This window comes from Tachyglossus aculeatus, chromosome 20, assembly GCF_015852505.1.
Source record: "Tachyglossus aculeatus isolate mTacAcu1 chromosome 20, mTacAcu1.pri, whole genome shotgun sequence".
Lineage (NCBI taxonomy): Eukaryota > Metazoa > Chordata > Mammalia > Monotremata > Tachyglossidae > Tachyglossus > Tachyglossus aculeatus.
Window position 1 is genome coordinate 28,974,205 of NC_052085.1, and position 5,470 is coordinate 28,979,674.

The following is a 5,470-nucleotide window of genomic DNA, read 5'->3' on the forward strand; positions in this document are numbered from 1 at the left end:
CCCTTATCCAGAGAAGGCTTCGGTGGTGAGTTCCAAGTCTCCTCCTCCTTGCCTCCCACATTAGGTCTGTGTCCTGTTGGCTTGGACACAGAAAAGTCTCACATCACCAACCTACTACAGTGAACAGCTTGGGGTAGGATGAGTCAAGGGAGAATCTGACAGGCTATTACTCTACAAACAACTCACCTGGCCTTGAGGACCAGCCCCTTCCAGGGTGGATCCAGTCGAATCAATTCTCAGCTTTATTGCACCCTGGAAAGCTGAAGTTGTGGGTCATATTGCCACCACAAAGGGAAGGTTTTGTGTGTGTGTGGTTGTGCGAGACACACACACAGGTTAGCTTTTGGAATAGAATAGTGAGTTGGGGTCTGCCACTCCTGGTACAGAGGCTGGTTCCAGAAGCAGAGGCTTTGTGCAGGAAACTGGTTGTTGGACATGACTGCGGGACCGAGAAGACCCAGGTCCCGTAATCCTGTAAACGGATCAAATCTCTCTGTGTTGACAGTCCTGTATGCAGGGTCACCCTGTACATTCTCAGTTCCTGGAGAAGGAACCTTTCTGTCTCAGGCAGTAGTGGTTTCTGGAGGTGCAGCGTCAAGAGCAGGACAGGGTGGCATCAATGTGTCCATTCCATTCGTCTCTGAGAAGCAGAGCCTTGTGGACTCGCGTCCGAAAACAAGACAGGAAGGGTGTGGTTTGGGAGGGCCAGAGCAGTGAGGCTTTGTACTATAAGTTGATTTAGACAATTATGCTGGACCTCCAGTGTCTGGAAAACAAATTCCTTTTGGAGTAACTAAGTTGGGTTTCTGAGGGTGGGCCACTAAGGGCAGAGTATTGCAGTTAGCTTAGTTGTGGTATGTCTAGACACCTAATTTTTCCTGATGGTAGGTAGGTTCATTGGTCGGGGAGTGGGAAAATGGTTTCTGCAAAAAACAAACAAACAAAAAAAAACAACCAAAAAAATCTAGGTTGTCTGCAATCTCCTAGCCCTCTCTCTTCAACTATGCAACAACTGAATCGGCTGGATACTGAAGGGTTTGGCTCCAGAAGTGGACCACAGAGTGCAGGATAGGGGAACCTGTCCACTCGGACTCACTAATCTCCATGTGTCTTAAGGCCTGGTTCCACAACTTCAGGTGGGTTTCAGTCAGAACTGGAGGAGAAGTTCCAGTGATACCTCGCTTCCATCAGATCCAGGCTCTGCTTTGTGCCCAGAGGATGTCTTTGCAGTGAATCGCATGTCTTGGAGGGGGTGGGGAGTGTGTGGTTGGGGGGAGAGAAACGTGGCATGAGTTTCTACTGTTGGCTGAGACCCAGAAAGGAGTCCCAAATCACCAACTTCAGCATTGCACACCTCAGGGTAGGAAGATTCAAGGGAGTCAACAGTGGTGTGGTGGGGAGGAGTGGAGCAGGAGGTTTTCCATTAGAAACTGACTTGTCCAGTTGTCCTGAATATCCAGTTCCAGAACCAGCCTCTGTACCAAGAGTGGCAGTCCCTGCCTCACTTTCCTATCCCAAAAGCTAACCCCATCACACACACATGCATACATTAATTCATGCATTCATTCATTCATTCCATCGTATTTATTGAGCACTTAAAATATGCAAAGCACTGCCCCCTGTGAATGAGTAATAAAAATACTGAGGTCGTTTTGAAAGTTCTGATTTCAAGGATGTTCTTTTCTAACCAGATAGACCTGGGCATGAATCACTATTATTTTTTCATTATCATCATCAGCATGGGGAAGTCTTTATTTATCCTAAAATATATTCCTCTGCCCACAAAACAGGAGAAAGAATCATTGTAGGGTTGTCTAAGGGACCTGGATTCTAATTCCAGTTCTAGCACTTGACTGAGAGGTAACCTTGGGAAGTCTGTTGTCTGTGTCTGTTACCTTATCTGTATAATGGGGATTAGGATTGTGAGCTCTATGGGCTGTATCCAACCTGACTGCATCTACCCCAGTGCTTAGTATGGTGCCATTACCTTGTACGTGCTCAACGTGTGCCATAAAAAAAAAAAAAACTTGTCACTTCTTTAGGCCTCAGTATCCTCATTTGGAAAATGGGGATTTAATATTTGTTGTCCCTCCGACTTAGATTGTAAATCCTACAAGTCCACAGTGAGTGTGTCTGGTCTGATTACCGTGTATCTACCACAGCAATAAGTGTAACCCTTGGCAGTAAACACTTAACAGAGAATATATAATCAATTATTATAACTTGGGAGAAGCCAGTGTCCTCTGGCTAGAGGGTCCTGACCATAAAATCGCCCTCTGCCACCCCCCGCCCTTGATTCATTCTTTCAGTCAGTCTTATTTATTGAGTGCTCACTGTGTGCTAAGCACTGTACTAAGCAAAAAAGACCCCGGGAGGCCCTCTGTCGACCAGTAGGTAGAAGCTTTGTGTCCAGTTGGGTATGTTATATTGGGGAGAGTTTCATATGCCAGAAGATGATGAGAAAGATTATTGTGCTATTGAAGGGCTTACTATGTGCCAAGCATTCTACTAAGTGCTGGGTTGGATACCAGCTGATCCGGTAGGACCTAGTCCCTATCCCACGTGGGGCTCAGCCTAATGGTGAAAGAAAGCAGGTACCGAACCCCCATTTTACAGATGAGAAAACTGAGGCACAGAGAAATTAAGTGAGGAGCCCAAGGTCCCACAGCAGGCGAGCAGCAGAGCTGGGGTTGGAACTCACGTTCCCTGGCTCCTGAGCCCCGTTCTCTTTTCACTAGGCCAAGCTACTTCCCCATAGTCACCGTTCCAACTGAATCATCTTCTCACTCAGCCTCTATGGAATCACTACCGGGGCATAGAGTCTGGCACCTGATCCCTCAGTGGAGCCTTCTAAACCACTTGGCTCCTTGATTTATGCAACTCCATGAGGCCTTTGTTGTTGGGAGAGAAGGTTATGATTTTATACATCACACCGTAGACCCTTCTCATAAGCTAATAATTAGAAATCTTTAAGGCCTATATTCCTAAATAAAGACCTTTGAAGGGAAGATACATTTTTCTTTTCCATGTGTAAATTAGCCTTTGGATTGAGTGAATAATTCAGCAAAAATAAATTGGCTGTTTTCAGACCCTTTCCCATACTGACCAGCAGAGTATGTTAAGATTTACATAGTTCCCTGGGCAGTTTGAATATACAGGTCTATTCTTAACTTAGCATTCTCATAGTGAACCTCCTTTATTTTAGATGGGACTGAACAAATGGAAGTCTGGGCTTTAACCAGATCCTTGAAAATGAATATCGTAGGAAGGAAATTTTTAGACTGTGTTCTCCTGCCCCTCCTCTTTTCTGAGGTACACCCAACACAGCCCACCCAACACAGCCGGCTCATTGATTTGGACACTTCCCTGTCCCATATGTGTCTCCCAGGCTTAATCTTCATTTTACAGATGAGAATACTGAGGCCAAAGAAGCGAAGGCCCGAGGTCAGCCAGCAGACAAGTGGAGCCAGGATTAAAAGCCAGAAGCTCTGACTCCCAGCCCTGCCTTCCTTCCATGAGGCCAACTGTCGGATATATTGCCGGTGATGCTATGGGTAGAATTGTAAGTCTTTACTTGTCATTCAGAGGTTTTATCATACCCCTTATTGTTGTTGTTTTATGCTGTCGAGTCGTGTCCGACCCATAGCGACACCATGGACACATCTCTCTCAGAACGCCCCACTACCATCTGCGATCGTTCCGGTCATGTATCCGGAGAGTTTTCTTGGTACAAATATGGAAGTGGTTTACCATGGCCTCCTTCCACGCAGTAAACCTGAGTCTCTGCCCTCAACTCTCACCCGTGCCGCTGCTGCCCAGCACGGGTGAGTTTTGACTTGTAGCAGCTTGCCTTCCAGTCACTAGCCACTGGCCAAGTTAGGAATGGAATAGGTAGGCCTCTGCCCTCCCATAGCCGAGACTGGTAGAGCACTGGAAACTCTCCAGGAATCACCCCGAGAAGGTATCATACCCCTAGGTCACCCCAACCGCAATCAACTGAGAATTACCCCGATCAAATCATCCTGGAGGTTCAATTTTAAATAGGCATTAATTTAGGATTGGCCTCCATTTGACAGAGGTGGTGATTGAGGCCCAGAGAAGTGAAGAGACTTATCCAAAATCACCCAGCAGACCAGGGACCCAAAGCTGGAATTAGAACTCGGATCCTTCTGACTTCCAGGCCTGGGCTCTACCCGCTACGCCTCGCCGCTTCTCCTGGTAGACTATTCCCCTTCCTCTCTCTAGCCCCAGGGTTGTTGGCCAGACTGGGAATGGAGCTCAGTTCCTCTTCAGCCTGGCTTCCTCTCTCTTTTTTTCTATTTCTTTGAAATGATATTTCTTCAGTGCTTACTATTTGTCTACACTGTTCTAAGCACTGGAGTAGATAGAAGTTAATCAGGTAGGACAGTCAGTCAGTCAATCGTATTTACTGAGCGCTTACTATGTGCAGAGCACTGTACTAAGCCCCCGGAAGGCCTTCCCCGACTAAGCCCTCTTTTCCCACTCCCTTCTGCGTCGCCCTGACTCGCTCCCTCTATTCATCCCCTCCTTCCAGCCCCAGGGCACTGATGTCCTTATCTGTCATTTATTTATTTCTGTTATTGTCCGTCTCCCCCTCTAGACCATAAGCTCACTGTGGGCAGGAAATGTGTCCGTTTATACTGTTCTACTGTACTCGCTCAAGTGCTTGGCCCAGTGCTCTGCCCAAAGTGAGCACTCCATAAATTGACTGACTGACTGACTGACTCTTCAGTCTGGCACTCTCTCTTTTTTTGTTTTTTCTCTTTTAAATGACATTTGTTAGGTTCTTACTCTATGTCGAGCACTGTTCTAAGCAATGGAGTAGGTACAAGCTAATCAGGTTGGGCACAGTCCTTGTCCTTCGTTCACTCAATCATATTTACTGAGTGCTTACTGTGTGCAGAGCAACTGTACTAGGTGCTAGGAAAGTATAATTCAGCAACAAAGAGAGACAATCCCTGCCCACAACGGGCTCACAGTCTAGAAGAGGGGAGACAGACATCACAAACAAGTAAACAGGCATCAGTAGCATCAGCATAGATAAATAGAATCAGAGATATCTATACACATCAGAGCAAGTAAAACAGGCATTGATGTAAATAAATAGAATTATAGAAATGTGCTGTTGGGCAAAGGGAGTGAGTCAGGGGAATGTCGGGTGGTGGGGAAGCTGATGAAAAGGGGCGATTTAGTCTGGGAAGGCCAGCTGAAGGAGGTGAACCTTCAGTAGGGCTTTGAAAGGGGGGAAAAGTCTTTTGTTTGGTGGACATTGGACACTTCCCTGTCCCACATGGGTCTCACATTCTTAAATCTCCATTTTACAGATGAGGTCACACAGCAGACAAGTAGCGAAGCCAAGCTTAGAACCCAAGTCCTCTGACCACCTGGCTGGTGATCTGCACACAGTGAGCCCTCAATAAATATGACTGTTTGATCGGTTGCTCTTTCC